Below are 21,907 nucleotides of genomic sequence, written 5' to 3' on the forward strand. Positions count from 1 at the left end.
ATCACGAGCTCAGATATATCCTTGCCGATAGGATAAAGATGAGAATAGCATACACAGATACATTGCCTGACCCTGTTGCAAAGCAAAGAAAGGTTCGCTTGGAATGAATTGTTCTGAACTGGTTCCTTGTCATCACCATTTCTTTATTATTCATTGATCTGGTATCTGTTTCTCCTGGGCTAAGGTAAAAGTCTCCAGAAGCCCATTTATTTCTGACATTGCAGATTGTGCTTTGGTTATTGAGTGTATATGCTCTTGAGAATTTTGGTTCCAGATAATTAGATTTGCTTAAGAGCAGCAGTGTGATGTGAAATGATTGGTGCACCGGGCATTGAAGAGGTGATTCTAATCCAAACGTAGCCACTGAATTGCCACTGATCTGACCTTAGCCATTTATCATTCCTCATCTGTAAAGTAAAAGCATTGGATTCATTCATCAAGGTCTCGTTTCCCCCCCAGGGTTCTCCTGTGCTCTCAGAACACCGAGACCTGATCTTAGGTCTCCATGAAACTGAACCATTGGACTTGACTTTAAAGGTCGGTACTCAACACAGTGTGGGAGTTAGCTCTGTAGCCCTCTTTTTTCTTGAATTTGTTCAGGTTCGACTTGAGTATTTTCTACAGTTTGATCTTACTCCCACAAAAGGCATCTCGTTCTGTATGAAACAACTCTCATTGCAACTTTTTCCTGACATTGACCCTAGAGGTATTTATTTCTCTGTAGCTTCTATGGAATGCTTCTGGTTTTGCCCTATGGAGTGGAATTCCTTTTTTTCACATGACATACCTCCAGATATTTGAAGACAATAATAATACCCTGACCATGAGTCTCTTAGTCTCCAGGTTTAAAAAATATATCGTTTATTTAACAATTTCTCATATGACCAAACTATTCCTTATTCCTGCTGTAGCCTGATTGCTTGTTTGCACCTCAGTGGCTTTGCACATGCCGCTCTCTGCCAGCAGTACCCTTCCCCCTTTCCCCATGCGCTGACTGACACATTCCCCAAGGCCCAAGTTAAGCCCTTTCCTCTTCTAGCCATATCCTGTGCTCTCCTCTATGCTCTGAGCTTTACAGATGCTTTATACATACTTCTTACTACAGTGACTTTCGTACTGCATTTTAAGCTCTCTTGAGCATATCTGTGTGCTCGGTGACTGCAGGGACCTTAACTGACTCGTTCACTTCCTGGAACATGATGGGCTTGCATGAGTGGGTGAGTGAGGGAACGAATGAATGAATCTATTTCCTGACATCTAATATGGGTTACAGTATAAAGTAGGTGCTCAAGAAGTGTTTATAGAAGAATAGATGAATTCATGGATGAACAAATGAACACACGATTGCTTTGGTGTACTTTAAATCCTCTTAAAGTATTGAACCTAGAAAGAAACATAAACCTCCAGATGTTATAACAACCAGTATAGGGTGTAGAGGATTGGTTACTCACCTTATTCTTGAAATGACCTTCTTTTCATTTCAGATTCACATTCACATTAACAGAGAATAGAAAAACTAAGTTGGGACCTAAGTAATTTTGTTTGCCTCTGGCCTACTCTTAGCTCTCTGAGACATTTTTTTGTTTTTCGCTTTTGTTCTTCCTGACTTTCATGCTTGTCATGTAAAACATGCTCGCCTCTTTCGTCTTCATTATAACTATTCTGCTTATGGTGTGGTAGCTTCATTTTTAAGGTCTATCTAATACTCATGAAATATCTTTCCTTAACATAATAAAGTTAGTTACCTGTTAGACTTAAAGTGATTATTTAGAAACCCTCTGTAATGTTTTAAAGTGATATGAGCTTTTTTTAAAAAATAAAAACTATAATTTAATGCAGTCCCAGTATAAATTTATGTGCAATTTGCTCAGAACTACTTAGGATGTTATTTCCTCCAGTTATTCAAATACAAATGCCTTCCATACCTTCCACGTCTTATCTCTATAAGCAAATGCCTATAGATACAGGTGGTGGACACTGAGTAGGTCAGGATATAGGTGAAGCAGAAATATAGAGTATAGGTTTGAGTGTGGGGATAATGGAAAAATGCAAAATGAAATGACACCAACTATTGCTATAAGTGCCATGAGCTGTCTATCTCTTCAGTTCCCAAAAGGGCATGAAAAAAAAGCCAGTAGGGCTAAGAGAAAACAAGCAAATTGTTCAGACTTTTTGTATATGCAGATATACAGAATGGAAAAAAACAAAACAAGAAATACTTCAGAAGTATAAACAATCCTTATTGCATTACTTTATTGGAAAATTATATATTCTCTACAACTCAGTTTCCAGAGAGTAATTAAATGGAAAGAATGACAAGTAGGAAGACAAGACTACAATGAGCCAGATTCTAGCAATGACGCAGCCTTCAACTTAAAATGCAAATTTAGAAAATTACTCAACTATTTAAAAAATAGAGATGGTCAAGAAAATCCCCATGCTATCTAAAAGTAGGTGGGAGATCAGCAGAACTCAGTATTTCAATCTATAACTACTTCTTTCAAATATTAAACTTTATAGCGGATGAGAGAAATATGTCAGGGGAATTTGTACATCCAATTTGTGGGTTGGTCTGACCCTTCCAAAAGTCAGGCTAAAGAAGACCAGTTCACTATAAACTAGAAAATCTGTCCATTAATGACTGAGAGTCCACTGTTCTCTTTGCCTTCTCATAACCCTTGTTTATTAGCTGTAGAAAGAGCTCTGGATTAGAAGCCAGATGATTTGCCTGGATGATTTCCAGGGTTTGTCATAAGGTCCTAATAAGATAAGGCATGGCAAAGCATGCCATAGAATCTAAAATGCTATTCAGTACTTTCAAATGGTATAAACAACATCAATACTGCAGTGATTAACTATGTGAAATGAGTAACTGGGAATTCATAGAATTCTAAACTTATTAGACTTAATTGGAAACTAGTCTAATGAATATGTCACCCTTAAAATTTCTACAACTATGATTCACACATTGCTGACCATTTAATGAACTTTTAAAGCCAATTGGTGGTTTAAACCTATTCAGTCGATGAAGAAACAACTTGCTGGGTATATATGTGGGGAAACCAGTTTTCCAGGAAGACATTCTTGCTGTTAGAGGGAAACTTGTAATTACTAAACAAGGATGGAATCAGCATTTAAGTCATTAATTTTTGCTTAATAAATTTGGGAAAAGATCAGAGATGTTTAAAATTATTAATATTATCTGAAGGAGTCACCAGAAAACTCCATTGCAAAAAAAATATGTTGATTTTTCTGAACTGCTGGAAAGTTGAAGTAATAGAAGCTATCATTGCTACACCCACTTGACTTGTTACTGATAGATCTGGTATATTACCATAAATGCAAGATTACAGAAGATACATTTTTTGCTGTTATTGACCCTCACCCAATGATATTTTTCCACTGATTTTTAGAGAGAGTGGAAGGGAGGGAGGGAGAGAGAGAGAGACATCAATGTGAGAGAGACACATCGATTGGTTGGCTTCTGTGTCCTGAATGGGGGCAGGAATCGAACCTGCAACCCAGGTATGTGTCTGTGATGAGGAATCAAACCCATGACCCTTTGGTGCTCAGGCTGATGCTCTAACCACTGAACCACACTGGCCAGTGCAGTAGATACATTTCTGCATTAGGTCACTAGTTTATTCTGATAGTCCTGGCTTATTAAATCCGTAAGTGGGGTTCTTCTGATACTACTCTCTCTGCTTCCTCTGTTCCACGTTAGTTGACTTCTCATTCTCTTAGACTGAGATTTGTTTCTCATCAATACTAATAATTTAAAAGTATATGCATAAGGCACATATATGTGAAGTTTGTATTGAACACTCAATGGGAATTTCCTAATTGTAACTCTTAAAATTTACATTTCAACTGTTTGAATTTACTGTTCATGGAAAATAAAATCTATTTTCTTACTTTTAAAAAAACAAACACTAAGCAATATTTATTGTGCAATTCCAATAGTTATTTGTAGAATCTTGGTTTAGTGTCATTTTCTTATAGCCATTTCAGCTACCTAGTTTTAAACAAAAAGCAACAATCCAATTATATATCTATAAACTCATTATGTGTCTTGAAATACCACAACACTAGAAGCACTCATATTCATGTTATAATTTTTAAAATATTTTAAAACTACAGAGTTCATATATCATTCCTTTCATAAAATAATCAAAATAATTTGATTATCTGGAATAAAATTACCGAAACAGCGTCCTTCCAATGTATCTACATATGACGTCTAAAACTTCAAGCAAAAAGCAGAACAGATGATAAAATAGGAGTTCTCAGTCACTGGTAGTGTTTAAACTTGAAGATGAGAAATGTACTGGTATTTTTTGTGTTTCCTGTGAATTTAGAGCTCACATGTGGCATCAGGACCCAGATGTCTGGGGTGACTTTACATGGCTTTGACCTCAGTTTGTTTCATTTTCATTTGCTGCTTTTCCAGTTTCTCTTGCTCAGGCCTCAGGGCAGCTTCCCCCAGTCTGTGGTGTTTCTCAGGATCTTCCTCACTTGAGATTTGCTTTTTCTTGGCTCCTTTCCTCTCCTCACCCCGAGAAGGTGCCACTTCTTGTCTTTGCACATGCGTCAGCTTCCAGAAGTTTTCTTCGACCTGAGCTCTGTTCTTATCTGTTTGCCTTCTCTGTTGAGTCGGAACTTTTTGGTTTTGTCAATAGAATAAATCACCGTGTTCATCAAAGGTGGCAAAGCCTCCATATCCTTTGGGTAAATGTCACCTGAGTCAGGCACATTAAATGTAAACAGTAGTGTCCTCTTAGTGTCAGGTAGCTTTAAAGGCTGACCTTCCTCTTGCATAATTTTTGGACACAAGAAATGGTCTGAAAAAATGATCGGCTTCAGTCTCATCAGCTCCTGGCAGTCCGTGCTTGGCTCCAGACTTAGGTTTGTCACTACAAAACTCACTCCTTCTCTTTCTGCAGTCTCACCAAGGCTTCCAAGTGCCAACAGCGCACACACAGGTAGCCCTGTTCTCATCATTCGTGGTTACTTTTATTTGCACTCCATCACTCACGGGCCTTACCATCCTTGCCAGGACATTCAGTAAGTTCTATCTCTTGAGGAGCCTGAGCTGGACAAGCAGCCCTCCCCTCACCACGCACTAGACCAGGACACCCCAGGTTATAGATACACTCGTTCTCCTGGTTCAGTTTTCCTGTGCTTGATGCTTCTACTAAGGTCAAGTTGCTCCCCGCAAGCTCTCTGTTAGTGTTAAACCCCAGTCCCAAGCAAGGCAACTGTTTTTATTCCTCCCAGTGATGTAGGGAAGCAGACCGGTCATCATCAAAATTTCTAGATAATTTAACTCTCCCAACTGTCCTGGAGGTGTGCAGAAACATCAACAATTGTTATTGGGTCTTTCTTTTTTCTAGAAGTAACTATTTGTCTTCCTAACCTTCAAATTCTTCATCATTGTAAGGCTCACTCTCAGTATCTCCCTCCTGGGTATCTGCATCTTCAAAATCTCCTTGGTTTTCATCCCACCCTCCCAACTCCACAGGGGTCTCATCTTCATCATCTTCAATGGTAATCGCCCACTGAGGAGGTTCAGGAACACCCTCTTCTGCGACATCCTCAAATCCAGCAAAGTCATCATCATACTCTACTATATCTTCCTCAGCCTCGAAACATGCAACCTGGCTTCAGAGACACTCCTGAACGCCAAATGGCCGACCCAACGTGGAAAGCTTTCATTGCACCTGTGTTCGGGCTAGAAATGGGCCCAGTGCTCCTGCAGCCACCACCCCACCCCGCCTGACTCTCAGCCTGGCCACCGCCTGCGTGGTCACCGCAGTTTTACTGCCCCCAATGCCTCTAGGACACTCAGTCAGCCACATCACTCTTCACGTGGCCTCCGCCATCTGTTCAGGGCAATTTTCCTAAAACAAACTTCTCTGATGCAAAAAAACCCCAGAAAGTATTGAAAATGACCAAATGAAATCAATCTTTGATTTAAAATTCCTAGTTTTAGAGGGTCATGGGCTATTGGGATATGGTGGAAAGAGTTCCTACTTCACAGTGTTCTTACCGGATTAAAGGAATTAATGCACGTTAGTGCTGGGAATAATAATGTCTGATACATGATATGTGCTCAATAAATATTTGCTATTTTCTTCTGATTATTATTTAAATAAACCCAGAGATATTCAGTGAGGAAATGTTTTGTCTGTCTAACAGTAGAAATTATTCTTCTTTCTATATGGAAATTTATTTCCCCTTTATGTTTCTATATCCTATTGTCCTTGCTCTCTCCTCCTTTCTTTATGATTTTTATTGTTGAAAAACTAAAGCTGTGCTTTGGTAATCCCAAAAAAGCAGCTCAATTCAACCTGGCCACTTAGGAGACAAAATAGAGTGCTGTGCTTTTGCTAATACTGTTTTCCTCTTGTCTCTAACAATGCAAATTCTATCTGTTCAGGCTCCAAATCACGCTCTTTTCCTAGATCAATCCAGAGCACATTAAGTTTCATTAAAATAATCTAATACTAACTGTCTATAGCATACATTTATTGTTTCCTATATGCATGTTTTATATGTTTTCTCTAAGGCAATGATTGAGGCTCCTTAATGGCTTAGACCTCACTCAGGCAATCGCCCCATCTCCCCTCCCCACGGCCATCAAGTACGTACTGTAGGTTTATACACATAATAGATTCTCCTTAGGAAATGCTTGATGAGTAGGACCACCTTACCTATTTCAAATGGCTATTTCGATATCATGTAATTACAACCTAATTATATCAGGGGGAAAAAGGTTCTCTTCTCTAATAATTTATTCTACCATCCAAATTATGCTCTTGTTGTCAGCAAGTTTGTCTTAGAAATGATCCTAATTCATTCCTTTTGCAGTTAATGTTACCATCTGGATAAAATGAAAGGAGGAAATGTGATGATGATCATGGTTAATTATTATGATTTTTAAAAAGTTATTTCATAGAGATTTTTAAAGGAATTTACATTTTTTGTGTGCAAGGAGTTTTAAGACTTTGGAGTCTGTGATTGAAGAAGCATGTTCCCAGGTAAGTCCTAGATATTTGAAAGTTGAAAATTGTTGTTTTGCTTCTTAATGTGTTAGGAAGTGAATTTCTATTTTGCATTTCTTGTTAAACTTTGCATTATGTGATTTTTAAGCTATTTGGCTAGGTTATCACTTGGCTTAATAACACAGCTTTTTCTGAAAGCTGGAAACTTCTGTGTGTGTGTGTGTGTGTGTGTGAGACACGTGTGTGTGTGTACACAAACACACAATTTTATCTTGCCATAGCCTGCTGATAGTCCTGTAGTGCTAAACTTGAATGAAACCCATCTGACATTATATCGTTAACTACAAGTTTGTCTATATCTGACACCCTCCACCTCCACTAGTTTCTCAAGCAAAGATGGGTGTCCATGTTACATAACAGGTTAGGTACCCAGTAAATTTTATTGTTATAAGCATCAAATATATTTTATATTGCTACTTAATACATATGAAGTATCATGTATTAAATATATATTCTTAACATGGGAAAGCATCTAAGCATAGATTTACTTACATTTCTTTGTATCTTTTGTCCTGGGTACACATAGGAGATGAATGTAAGTAAACCAGACTGTATTCAATAAGAATTTGGTTTTTGTTAATTATTCTGGGCAAATATTTAATTTATATTTTAAAGCAAAACAGGAAAAAAATAAAAGCCTTCATCCAGTCTTATTTCTGGAAGAATATCTCAGCAAGGCTGAACAAGTTTTTGTTTACAATCTTGGTTTCCATAGCTGGGTGAGCTTATGTGTCAACCACAAATCTTTCATGACCAGGCGACACATTTTCTCTTGGTGTTTTCTTATTTCTGGCCAGAACATGAAGTTGGCCAAATTGTCCAAAATATTACATCCTAAACCACTCTAGATATAGCCAAGAAGCTGGATTTTCAAAACAGGGATGTGTGACTGGTAAATCTGCTAAGTGGAAAATTCCTTATTTTTCGGCAAATGATTTCTTTTTCTCTGATTAGAAGCATGTTTAGAGGGATAATGTTTTGGATGCATAAGTCATTACAAAGTAAGCCCCCATGTCCATTTATCTATAAGAGCATTCAACAGACAAATATCTCTTTTTCTTCAATTCTGTCTGAGATTAAGGAACTAGTACAGTTTACTCAACAGTGTACAAAAATCAATAAAAAGACATAAATCTGAGATTAAGAATTCAAGCTCAAGTAAAGTGTCAGAGCATGTTGTATTCTAGGCTTGTGAATTAAAACACCATCCTATCCTTACACAGGTAAGCGAGTGTGGTCACCCTCAGACCAGCTAAATCATGGGGACACCAAGCAAGAGGTGTTCTGCCAGCCCTCCACTTTCTCTATATCCAGGTCCTGTCTTATTGTCATATTCAATTCATGCAAACTATCTCCAAGAACCTTCAGCACCTCTCATACTTGGAGGAGAGAAAGGAACTAGTATTTATTGAGCTCCTACTATGTGTACTTTATAAATATTATCTCATTCAAAATCCTTACCATTTTTGAGGTGGATTTTATAATCCTCAGTTGACATATGGGAAATTTATACTCAAAAAGGCACATACATAACTGAGTGAACTAGTACTTAATACCAAGGTTTCTATTTTTAAGATTGACATGCTTATCACTATTTCAGGATCTAGTGAGAGAAATCAGTGAATCTTTGCTGAATGAATGGATTCCATGGATGACTTGGATCTTTGAAAACCAACCTAATTTCCTTCCTTCCCTCTTTCCTTCCTCCCTCCCTCCCCCCCTTCCTTCCTTCCTTCCTTCCTTCCTTCCTTCCTTCCTTCCTTCCTCCCTCCCTCCCTCCCTCCCTCCCTTCTTTCCTTCCTTCCTTCCTTCCTTCCTTCCTTCCTTCCTTCCTTCCTTCCTTCCTTCCTTCCTTCCTTCCTTCCCTCTTTCTTTCCTTCTTTCTTACCTTCCTTCCTTTCCTCCCTCATTCCCTTCCTCCTTCCTTCTTTCCTTTCCTCATTTATTGGAATGGACTTGGGGAATCACCTCCCCTATGAATATAAGTCACTTCCAAAATGTCCTTGACACAAAGTCCTCCAGCCCTTGTTGCCTTTTTCTGGGAATGGAAGATCATTAATTTGTGAGGCAGTCTGTTTTATTCTTCTGTGGTCCTTATTATTAGAAAGGCTTCCTTATACTGAGATGAAATATGCTTCCAGGTGGAAGGATGATATGGTATTATGTGAAAAGCACAGGTCTGGGGTTAGAAAACTAGAATTGGATCCCAGTGTTTTAGGCAAGACCCAACCTTTCTGAACCTCTTTCCTCACCTATGAAATGGTGGTGACTGGTTGTACCTGCATTATAGCTCTCAGGGCCATAATGAGAACCAAGTTATAATGTATCAGACAGTTCTTGGCAAAGAATAAATCCCAACAGAAAAGTTAGTTGTTCCCATTTCACCCTCTGGGACTTCATAGAACAATTGTATTCATCGTTAAAGAAGACAATTACATGTTTCATAACATCTTCTTTTCTGTCAATGTTAGAGCTCCATTTCCTTACATATTTTTAAAAATATAAAGTGGATTGGTTTCATATAAACACCACTCCTGGTTGCCTCCTGTACAATCCTCTCTAATATGTCACACTTCCGAATAATTTTTGTGAGCACCAAATGTAGTATCATAACACTCCTTGGCTTGGATACACTGCTTTTATAATACAACACCAAATTACACAAGTGTTTTCATCCATTACATTTTACAGCTAAGCTATGTTGACTTTGTGTTTGACTAGGAGTCAGGTTCTTTTTAAATGAGCTGCTGTCAAGTTTTGTCTTCCAGGTCCTGTATTTATGCGGTTGTATTTTTTAACCTAAATATAGATCACTGAATTTATTTATATTTAATTCATCTTGGCTTTACCCATCATTTCGCCATTGCGAATTATTAGACTTCTTATTTTTACCTACCAACATACAGCAACCTCTATTAAGTTTTATAAAGTGATAAACAAGTCCTTTCTGACTTTAGATATATTATTGGTAAAAATGTTGAGTAAGGTAAGGCTTGCAAAGAACACTGTGCCTTCTCATTAAACATTGTCCTCCAGTTACCCTCATAGTTACTGAACAGTTTATTGCAGTTATTGGTGATAGAACTGTTTTTCCTTTCATAGATTATGAGACCACAGCTTGGTCTTCTTGGTATCTCTAAGGTTTAACAGAGTAGCTGCTCAATAAGAGTTTATAATTGGAGAATGAATGGACAGTAATCTGTTAAGTAATATGCTTTGGGTATAGTCATTCAACTAGATAGCCACCCATCTACCTTGGCCAGCATCCAACTTACATTTTTGTTTTTTTAATTCATAAAAGTACTAGGAGAGAGTTGGCCAGATATATCCCAAATCAATGGAAGTATTCCTTTCACCCACTGATTTAATAACCTTGTTATAGAAGGAAATTAGATCTGCTAATATGACATGATTCTGTGAACTCGTCCATGATTATTTATAGTTAACACCTATTTCTTTCCTCAGTATCCATATACCTTCTGTTTATTTTTTCTAGACTTTTGCTTCATGATCTTCTTGCCTAATTACCATGTGTACCTACCTCCCTGTGGGATGTACGTCCATGCGAATATTCTCTTCTCCAACACTTTCCTTGCTCCCCATGTTTGCTTCGTTCCCAACTCAATCAATCTCTTCGAGTTAAACAGTTTTCCTTAAATGCTCGTTTTTAGACTCCTTTTTTATCTTTAGTTCTCCTATTTTCATCCCTCTTCTTTCCTACCTGTTTTCTTCCCTTCTTTGGACCAAAGCTGAATAAATACAGTGTGTTAAATAAAGTTTTGTGTTCCCAAATTTTATTTTTTATAAAAAGCTGAAAGAAACATATTTTCTCTCCACCTAAACAAAACTAAAATATCTGCAACAAATACAACTGCATTTTGTTTAAATTCTGTTGACAGGTGAGTGGGTCTGTAGTCCGCAGATGGAGAGCCTTTTCTTTCTGGGAGACTTATTGCAATTTGGGTGATCAGCAAAGATCCAAGGCAGAAGCTTCTGAATAATAATGATTTGTGAGATTTTGTAAGGCTAGTTCTGTTTCCCTCAGAAGACTAAGAATATTCTGCTAAATCACGGTGAACTCTCTTATTCACCATCGACATTTAGCTCCTGAGTTACAGTTTAGGCTTTGTCATAAGAGAAGGCAGGTTTGCCTCCGGCTGGTTTTCTGGAAGTAGAGTTAAATGAGGCCATTGATCGGTACTCGTGTTTAGCTTAAGGAAATATCCTCTTGTTTACTGAAATTGGATACACAATCCTCTGCTATTTCCTGTATTTTGATAAACTAATATTTTCTGGGGTGGAAAATATGTGTCATTCTCTTAAAGGCTTAATGTGATTTTAATCTGAAAGCAATTAGTAGCTGCCTTTCTTTATATGTATTCAAACATTTTACCAATAGTCATCACAAGGAATCCCATGGGAACCATTAATAGTACATGACATTTTGATCCACATGCCAGCTTTTCGAAAAGTTTGTCCATGATGATAACATCTTTTCTATTCGACTTCTTTTGAGTACTGCTTTTTATTTTTCACTTAAGAAATATATGAATTCACACTTGGAATACTGGCTTACCCCATCTGGTAGTTGTCATATGACAGGATGTGATCTCCAAGTCTTCAATTAGTAGAATAAATACATGAATCAGAAAGTCCAGAAAGCAATGCAAAGGAAGTCTTAAAATGCAGTCCTGTAGGTTCTGCTTTGATCAGGAACTAAATTAACATGTGATGTAGGGACTGCATCTACTGTTAAGCACACACAATCTCAACTAGTACTGACATCACCACACCTCAGATGCTAAGTACTGTACTTCCCCTGGGCTACCTCTGAAGCTTTATTAATTTCATTTATTTATCTGTTTTTTCCTATTAGACTGTGTGCTTTTTGAGTGCCGGGTCTGTAAAAAGTATTTATAAGAGAACCAGAGTACCTGTGAGTCTAGTTTAAACAATGCCTGTAATGAACTGTGTAACTTTGAGAAACTAACCTTTTGATGTCACTGTAATAAGCTTTAGAAGAGGAATAACAGTGTCCTTTTTTGAAGTTATTGTACTTACCATAAAGATAAAATGAAATCATGTAGATGAAAATAATTAAAGTAATTTGAAATATAAAGAATTTATACAAAAGGAGAAACCATAAATAAAAAGACTTAAAAATTTGGCTATAAACATAATTAAAAGGTAAATGGCAAAACAGGCAAAAATACTGGTAAGCTATAAGACAGATAAAGTGTTGTTAAATACATAAAATATATACATAAACATATAAGAGCAAAAATACTATAAATATGGGAAACATTTAAAGTATCTTTTATAATAGTACCAACAAATATGAAATACCTACAAAAAATGTAAAAAATATGTGCTGAAAACTACAAAACACGGATTAGAGAATAAACTACCTATAGAAATGGAGAGATATACTTAGTTCACAGATTGGAAGACAATTTTGTTAAGATGAATTTTCTCTCCAGGTTGAATTATAGATTCTTCAGTTCTAAATAAGATCCTAACATGCTATGTTATAGAAATCTACAAGTTGATTCTAAATTTTATGCGGAAAAGCAAAAACACTGGAAGAGTCAAAACAATTTTGAAAAAGAACCAAGTTGAAGAATTCCCACAACTTGATTTTAAGACATTATAAACTGAGCGTAATCAAAGTGATATGGTATTGGCAGAAGGATAAACTCAGAGATAAATGGAGAAATAAGGTACAGAAATAGATCTCACATGTATAGTTAATTGATTTTTTTACAAAGGTACTAGGTCAGTTCAATGGAGAAAAGATTGACTATTTTTAAAAATGGTCTGAAATAATTGGACATCCAGATGCAAAAAAAAAAAAAAAAAGTGCCTCGACCCATTCCTTACACCACAGGCAAAAATAACTGAAAGGGGAATATAGACCTAAATGTGAAACCTAAAGCCATAACACTTCGGGAAGAAAACATAGGAGAAAATCTTTGCAACTTTGGGATAGGCAAATATTTCTTAGGGAAGACACAAAATGTATAAATCATAAAAGAAACAACTGATAAATTTGACCTAATGAAAATTAAAGACAAATTCTTTAAAAAGGAGAACGGAAAGATGAGCCATAGACTGGGGAAAAATATTCGCCAAACAAACATCTGAAAAAGAACTGGCTTGTAGAATATGTAAAGACATTCATAACTTAACCAAAAGAAAACAAACAACCTCATTTTAAAAACAGGCAAAACATTGAAACACTTTACCAAAGAAGATGTAAGAACAACAAACACTTGAAAAAACGTTCATCATCATTATTCATTAGAGAAGCGCAAATTAAAACTACAACGAGACACTACCACACACTTATTAGAAAGGCTAAAATGAAAAAGAGAAAAGAGGAAAGAAAAAGAAAACAAGCCGGACAATATCAAATACAGACAAGGCCAGGGAGCAAAGAGAACTCTCCCACTCAGCTGGAGCCCTGATGGGATGGCAAAGTGGAACAGCTGCTTTGGAAAACGGCTTGGCATTTCTTACAGAGTTCAATACACATTCCTAGGTATTTAACCACAGGAAATGAAAACACGTGCCTACACAAAACTTTCGGTGTTGCTCGGTTCGTTGGGCATTGCCCCGTGCATGGAAAGGTTGCCAGTTTGATTCCCGGTCAGGGCACTTGCCCAGGTGTGGGCTTGGGATGGTGCAGGAGGCAGCCAATGATGTTCCGCTCTTACATTGATGTTTCTCTCTCTCTCTCCCTCTCCCTTCTTCTCTCTCTTAAAAAAATTTTTTTATGTTAATGTTTATGGAGACTTTATTTTTTAATTTATAATCACCCAAAACTGGAAACAATCAAAACATCCATCAATTGGTGTATGGGTAGAAAACTGTGGACATGCATAAAATGAAAACTACTCAGCAATAGAGAGGAAACAATTATTGATACATGGATAAACCTTAAATGCATCATGCTAAGTGAACAAAGCCAGATTCAAAAGGCTACATACCGTATGATTTCATTTATATGACATTGTGGACAAGGCAAGTCTATAGGAATAGAAGACAAATCACTGGTTACAAGGGAGAAGGGTTGGGAGAGTAGGAAGCAGGAGGGAACTTCTTGAGGGTGATAAAATACTCTGTATTTTAACTGCAGTGATGGTTACCCTGGTGTATACTTTTGTTAAAATCATAGAAAAAATGAAATTTTCACTTTTTCTAAATTAAATCTCAATTAACCAGGCTTTAAAATAAAATAAAATATTTTTTTAAAAGCAAATGACAGATTGGGCAAAAATAATTATTACATGTGAGATAGACAAAGGTTATTTACTATATAAAAACTTTTATAAATTTATAAATATCTAAAGCATTTAAAATAACAATTTACAGAAGAAAAAATACAAGTAACCAATCAACATAAAAAAAGTGAATTCAAACAATGTATTTTTACTGATCAAACTGACAAAGACTATAGAAGCATATAATAATTCATGACTGAGAGTGCAGAGAAAGACCAATGTTACACACTGCTGATGAAAGAATAAATTGGCACCTCCTTTGTACAGGTAATTTAGCAATATGTTTTCAGCCCTCATGTCAGGTTATGGGATTAACTAACGCCCTGTGGCACTGGGTAGTGGGGGAGTCACACCTTGCATTTGCACTTCTTGGCTGCAGTCCTGGTAAGTGGTGGCTACGACAGGACAATGAAATTTGGAGCAATCTTGCAGCCTGGGGCATCTGGGAGTCTATAAAAGTGATGTAAAGCAAGTAGTCACCTTCCAAGATTCTGTACAACTTGCTTTATTTTCTTTGCAGCACTTACCATTACCAGGAATTATTTTTTTCATGTATTTATTTGTTTATTCTGTCCCCTTTCTTTGTCTCCATGGAAGCAGGAACTTAATCTTATTACTGAATCCTCTGGGCCTGGAAGGGGGCCTGGATTATAGTGGGCACTCAGTAAGTATTCATTAAATAAATAAATAAATAAATAAATAAATAAATAAATAAAAATATGACATTAGCTGGAAGATACAGAAAAGAAATAAAGGTTGTGAGGAGAGAAAAACTGGGTAGGAGCGTTATGGAAAATGGATTAAAATGAAAAAGATTTCCTAAAAATGACTGCTCTGCCACAAACTAGGCTCTTGTGATATTTTTTATATTTAAATGCAGCAAAGGCTCCATTAGCAAAAATGTAGTTGTAAGGGTTAAAATGCACACAACCAGCATTGTTTTTAATTTAATTTAATTTTATTTATTATTTATTTATTTAAAAATTTATCTTTATTGTTGGAAGTATTACAGATGTCCCCTTTTTTCCTCATTGACCCCTTTTACCCCGCACTCACCCCCCTTCCCCAGGCCTTCCCCACACTATTGTCTGTGTCCATGGGTTATGCATACATGCAGATAAGTGCTTTGGTTAATCTCTCCCCACCCACTCCCCCACCCCTGCCTTCTCTCTGAAATTCATCAGCCTATTCCATGCTTCATAAGTATCATATTTTCAAGGTTGGAAAAAAATCTTTAAAGTCCTTAGGTGACCTTCCCAATCATATCCCCAAATTTCAATTAAGACAAGCATGCCGGTGCCTGTTGGTTGGAATTCCCTTTTTTCTACCTCTTTGGGAAGGTCTAAAAACCTGTGATTAGTAATCAAGGTTCAAGGGAGAGAGCCAGAGGAGGGTGTGGCAAGAGCAATTTGAAAGGTATTTGAAATCTGTATGCCAGTCACTAGCCAGTATGTTCTTAGTTGTATCAGTGCCCTTAATCCCCTTTATGTTCAGTTTGTCTGCATTTACCCATAAACTGCAAGTACACTTTTAGTTTCTTTTTATGTCTCAGTTTGACCCAGCTTCCTATAAATCAGCTTACGAGGGTGAAGGGTCAACTAACATTTCCGAACTCCTACTTATGCCAGACATTGCACTGAAAACTTTATATGGGTCACCTCATTTAATCCTCACAGTAACTCTAGGAGGGAGGTGGTATTGAATCCATTTAAGAGATGAGAAAAATTAAAGCACAGAAAAGTTAACTATCTTGCCTAAAATCAGGAAAGGTTCAAACCAGTTCTGCCAAAGTAACACCACACTTTTCTGTTGGGCTGGGGCCCTCTGTGGTCTTTATGCTGCACATATCTTCCTTTCTAAATGTTTTTCTGGGTAAACAGTTAAATTTAACAGTATTACTGTAGGTGTATCGCTTTTCACTCTTTTTGCTACTAGTTTTCCTCTTTGTGTGTGTGTTTTGTTTTTTGTTAATCCTCACTTGAGGATATTTTTTCCATAGATTTGTTTAGAGGGAGCGAAAGGGAGAGAGAGAGAAGAAACATCTATGTGAGAGAGACACATCTGTTGGTTGCTTCCCACATGCGCCCTGACCTGGGCGAGGAACAAGCCTGCAACCCAGGTACATGACCTTGACTGGGAATGGAACCCAGGACCCTGCAGTCTGCAGGCTGATGCTCCAACCCCTGAGCCAAGCCGGCCAGGGGTACTGTTCCTCTTGAGCAAAGCCCTTCCACCTTTCTTTCATGTAGGTCTATACTTGGTCTTTTCCCTTCAAAGAGTAAAGTAATTTAGGCAGACTTTCAAAATGCCCGAAAAAACAGAATATAATAAGATTACTGAGAAGTTGTATAATCTAAAATGACATTTCTGACCAGCCTGACTCTTTCCCCAGGCGTGCGGGCCTGTGGGGTAGGTAGCAGTGGTTCTGTGTAACGTGAAAGGAGCAAGGAGGTGAGTGAAGAGGGAAACAGGGAAGCTACCTTAGGTAAACCAAAGGAAATTGCCCTCTCCCTCCCCTCCCCCTAGGCCCAAGGGCATCCACTCATCTGACACTACTAAACCCTAGAAGAAGCTGGCCTGGGCCTAGGAGAGATGAATATTCCTGAATCCCACCTACAGACCCAGGGACTTCCAGATTGTGTTTACCTACGTTGATGCCTTCCTGTCTCCTCAGTCATTAAATGCTGTCATTTTTACTTGTAAGGCTGGTATTGAATGTTTCATGTATCCATCCATCCATCCATCCATCCATCCATCCATCCATCCATCCATCCATCCATCCACCTATCCATTTTGTGTGTGTGTATTGTGTTAGAGCTTCTGTATGAGGTGCTGGGAATTCAGACATGATTAAGACATGGACCTTGTTTTTGCTTTCAAAGAGCTCACATTAAAGTTTAAAATACAAGCCAAATCCCATTACCTAAAAAATTAAGTTTCTACGCTCCAGTGTGGTGGCGCTCAGGCCCCTCCACGATCAGGAATCTAGGGCCTCTCCAGCCTCCTTTCCACACCCTGCTTCACTGCTGCCATGTTCACACCTGACTATTCTGTGACCGTCCACCTCGCCACCCTTGGCTCATGCCCAAACTGTGCGTCCCCTGCTGCTTTACCTAGTGACAACCCTGCTCGTCCTCAGAAGCTCAGCTCAAAGGCTCGCTCCTCCTTGAAGTCCCCTCCAACATCCACTCAGGATTAATCACTTTCCTTGCTGCGCTCTCACAGTACTTATGCCTCAAGAATAGGATTTACTCAGTCAGCCTGGGATAAAAGTTCATTACTTGTCATTGTTGCTCTACCATTAGGCGATAGACACCTCTAGGCAGTAGCTGATTCATGCATCTTCTATCCCCTCTACCACCTTACAGGCTGAGAGTCTGGTTAATCTCCTGTTGGCTGAGACCCCTCAGTGAAGAAAAAAGCATACACATATATGATATTCATATTGAATTATCTGATATTACCGCATGCACTACTCTTTTTATTTAATAATACTTTCCCAATAATCGTATATTTTAAAAGTATAGGCAATTTCCCCTACCTCGTTTTTCTCCTGCCCCTTTTGGTTTGTAAATTTGTTCCCACCAAATGAATCTACTGACAGGGAAAGTTGGTCTGACTGCCATTATTGTTCTGAATGTGCCACATAGCATAGGAAAGGCAGACTCAGCTTGGATTCAAATCCTGACCTGTCGTGTGACCTGGAAACAGTTAAATTGTTTTCTCTGTGCCTCATTTCCTTAACTATGAAAAGAGTAGTTAATAAGGTTTATCTCATAGGATGATTGAAACAACAAACTGAAATACACGCGGAGCATGCAGAATAGTGCATGGAATATACTAAGCATTGTTAGCTCTAACATCACTTCCAAAAAATGCTGTGATAACATTTAGACTTTATAAGAGCACGAGGCAGAATAATGAAGATTTAGTAAATTGCTCTGAATATATTGTAACATTTCTTGGATTATGCCATTTGATTAGTGAATTATTTTTGGATTCATTTTCTCAATATATTGTCCTTTAAACGAAATGTTCACAAGAATCACAAAATAAAGTTTAAGACATTAAGCCATTAATTTTCAGGCTTATTAAAGAAAACTCACCTATATCCTATTTATCCCCCTTAGCCCGTGCCTCTCGCTTGGCTTTCTCAATACATCTGTGTGCTTAGCCATTTACCCTGGTGAGAAGTTCTTTACTTTCTTTGCTTAAATCTATATTCATCACCTTTTTATTTATTTTTTTACTCTTTATTGTTGAAAATATTACAGATGTCCCCCCCCATTGGCCCCTTCTACCGCACACCCACTCCCTTTTAAACAACCTGTTCAAAGCTCCAAGGAGTGTTCTCTGATTTCACTTAACTGTGAAGGCCCACTAGCTAAGCTTTCTGCCAACGACCAATTCTGTATTTTTTTTTCTTAAGTAATGATGAACTCTTTTCAGACTGGAAACTTAATTTTTAATCTCTTTTTGCAGCTTATATATCTGCTACCTAGAGAAATAGGTTTTGTTTCTTCAAAGATATTAGTCCTTAATTAGCCTGGAATGAATGCTGTGCTTTCATGGTTTCTGCTCTTCCTGCGCCCTGTTCCTCAGACCCTCACATAAAGGATGGTTGTTCCTACCGCCCAGGGAAAGATGCAAGTACAGGATGCTGAGGGCCCTGTGTGAGTCCCCCTGCTGTCATCACTAACAGAGAGACCACATGACCGACTTAGTCAATAGAGGGCCTTACATTGTGGAACACTTGAGAGTTTACATGCTGCATTCACGCAAAGAATCATTGATTTGCTGCGCGCCTCTGTAATATAGGCCAGGGTGATAGCATCTTAATTTTATAGAAATGGTGAGAAACTCATCCCACCATTATGTGGGATGGCACATCAATTTTCTAGAGTCACTTAACTAGAGAATAGCAAAACAATGGGTTTTTACTCCAGGTTCAATTTTTGTTTCTGTTACAGTGAAATTGTGATATGTTTTGGACAGAAAAATAGCCAGTCACTGCAACTGATCGAAAGTTGCAATATCGATTGTATTTTGCCGTTCAGGACATTCATTCAGCCAGATTTATCACATACTGACTATGGACCGAGCATTTTGCTAGGAGCTGGGGATATGAAATGGATATAACATAATTCTTGCCTTGCTGGCATTATCAGATAAGATAGACATGCCAATAAATAAAAACAGCAGTGTGATAATGTAAGTACTATGACAGAGAAATTAGCTAAGGAAACCCATATTTGAAAAGTAAGAAAAATGATTAGTTCTATAAATAAAATTGGATTGAAGGAAACAATAGCTGAGGACGAGGGAGTGCAGTTCAAACAGCAGAAACTGCACATACACAGACAAGCAGGCAAGATAAGGCCCCGCATTTTAACGGAATTACATGCCATTCAGGCCGGCGTGCCACAGGGGGCAGTAAGGGCTGGAGGTGAAGAAGCAGCAGAAACCAGGTCCTTGGGGAAGTTACTGTGTGGTATGTCATTAAAGAATTTGAAGCGAAACATCTAACCAGGTCGGGAGATGAATCTAAAGTCCCAGGAGAAGGTTATTGCAGTGATCTACAGGATGACTTGACCTATTTGATGCTGAGGATCTATGATCTATTCCAAGAACTATGAATTGGAAAGAAAAGTACCGTCTCTAAAATAAGAAAAACTGAAAAAATAAAAATTAATCTGCTTAATTAACATTTCTATAAAATGTACATTGTGTCCTTGTAATAAATTATTTAATGTTACAGTGACAAAAATTTCATAGCTTTCAAAACAATTAATGGGGTAGGTTTTCTCACTCTGCACAGAATGCAACATTATTGCTGAGAAATCATCACCAACCAAAAGCCAAATAATTCCAAAAGGAAATGATAAAAAGACACACACCTCGTTCATGAAAAGAAAGACTACTTTATGGAGTTGTGGGTGCATCTTGATGTGTTTCATATGGTGTGGAATAGGACCCCTGAAAGAGTCACAAAGCCCAGGATTTCCAGGGTCTTAAACTGGGCCTAAGCTCCAGCGGAGGAGCGGAGGTAGGGCTGCTAGTGCAGGAAGACAAAGGGGTTTGTCGGTGTGTTGTTACTGGTTGAAGAAAGTTTGTTCGGGCAAGAAAAAAGCAGACCAGGCATGTTTATCTGCACTAGTAGAAGTTCTGCCACTGGCTGGCAGTGATCTTAGGAAAAGCACTCCCATCTCTGTGCCTCAGTTTCCTCCTCTGTCAAATGCGTGGTTGCTCTAAAATCAGCCAGCATGTGGCCCACAGAAATAATTGACTGACATAAAGTCTTTTTAAATTTATTTTTCATTAATGTAACATATACATCCAGTTTCAAAAATCAAATAACATGTCGAGGCTGTAGCAATAAAAAAGTGGTCCCCGCTTTACCCCTCTCTGCCTTGAGTCCTGTTTCCAAGATGCAATAACTTTTAATTCCTTTAACAGTTTCTCCTGGTATGCCTATATATCTTTTTAAAGTAATGTTTATTCTATAGTTTCTTAGTTTTTCAATTTTATATCCTATGAGGGCTGGAATTAGGGTTGGGCAGTGAGATACTCACTTCAGGCACAAATTTACAGGGGTGCCCCCAAAATTCAGTCATCAAAATAAATAACATTTTAATGCAATATTTTAAAAATCAAAAATTTGCAAAAAATTCTATGGTAAGCAAAATATCATGAAGGCAGGCTCTGACAGGACTAAGATGAGGGGTTAGAGAGTGAAGCCGAGTTGTACAAGGGTAGGATTGGATTCTGTCTGTACTTAAACTTTTGATATTGGATGGTAGGAATATCTACTATGCAAATTATAATTGAGTTGTCCTGTGCCACGCACTGGCTCCCCTCATTTCCTCCTCCACCCCCATCCATCTAATGGAGCACATTGGAACCACCTGGGGGCCTTTAAAATGGTCAGTGCCCAGGCTGAACCCCAAACCAACTAAATCAGAATGTCTGGGTTGAGAAGCGGGCCTCAGTACTTTTTTTAAAAGCTCCCTACACGGTTGCAACGTGCAGCCCCAATTGTGGACCACTGCAATAGAGTGACGTCGCAGTTTGGTTTGAATCACTACAAAGTGCTTACATCATTCATTTGGACCATTTACGGCTGAGTCCCATAGTATATTACATGGTAATTATGTTTTGCTATTGTATAAGTTTTATTCCCTTTTTATTTTTATTTATTTATTGATTGATTGATGAGAAAGAGAGAAAGACAGATCAATTTGTTGTTCTACCCATCCACGCACCCATTGGTTGATTCCCATATCTGTTCTGACCGGTTGTTGTACCCAAAACCTTGGCATATTAGGATGACGCTCTAACCAACTGGACTACTTGGCCAGGGCCTTTTTTCCCTTTTTATTGAATTTCTTGGGAGTGACACTGGTTAAAATTATACAGGTTTCAGGTGCCCAGTTCCACAACACATCATCTGTACATTGTATTGTGTTCACCACCCCAAGCCAAGTCTCCTTCCATCACCAATTATGCCCCCCTATACCCGCTCTCACCTCCTACACCTCTCCTCCCCCAAGAAATCACCAC

The 21,907-nt window shown here is 38.0% G+C and overlaps 1 pseudogene across 1 annotated transcript; it reads right to left on the reverse strand.

Annotated features, from left to right (window-relative positions):
• Nucleotides 1-4,399: 4,399 nt before the first annotated feature.
• Nucleotides 4,400-10,667, reverse strand: LOC308564942 (PAT complex subunit CCDC47 pseudogene; annotated as a pseudogene). Its single transcript has 2 exons — nt 10,606-10,667; nt 4,400-5,675 (listed from the first exon to the last, which is right to left on the reverse strand). The product of its transcript is annotated as a PAT complex subunit CCDC47 pseudogene (transcript).
• Nucleotides 10,668-21,907: the final 11,240 nt, after the last annotated feature.

This window comes from Miniopterus schreibersii, assembly GCF_964146895.1.
Source record: "Miniopterus schreibersii genome assembly, chromosome: 12".
NCBI lineage: Eukaryota > Metazoa > Chordata > Mammalia > Chiroptera > Miniopteridae > Miniopterus > Miniopterus schreibersii.